Source organism: Loa loa (assembly GCF_000183805.2).
Source record: "Loa loa unplaced genomic scaffold supercont3.8, whole genome shotgun sequence".
In the NCBI taxonomy this organism is placed as follows: domain Eukaryota; kingdom Metazoa; phylum Nematoda; class Chromadorea; order Rhabditida; family Onchocercidae; genus Loa; species Loa loa.
The window spans coordinates 152,112-152,364 of NW_018108188.1; positions in this window are offsets into that span (position 1 = coordinate 152,112).

A 253-nucleotide genomic window follows, 5' to 3' on the forward strand; every position below is an offset into this window, starting at 1 on the left:
AAGATGCATATTTGTACTAAGACTGCCAATCAAAGCCTGCGAGATAAAGTCTAAGGCTATTTAAACTGTGAAGGAAAAATAAACAAACCTTTTATCATTCACAATAAAAGGAACAATACTTAACAACAAATTTTGTATAAACAAAACTTACAAACTGCATAAATATAAAAGCATAGGAAAATCATATTTTTTAATAATAATAATATCGCCTTAATTTTAAATCTTTAATAATTAATATATTCATATTTCTGGC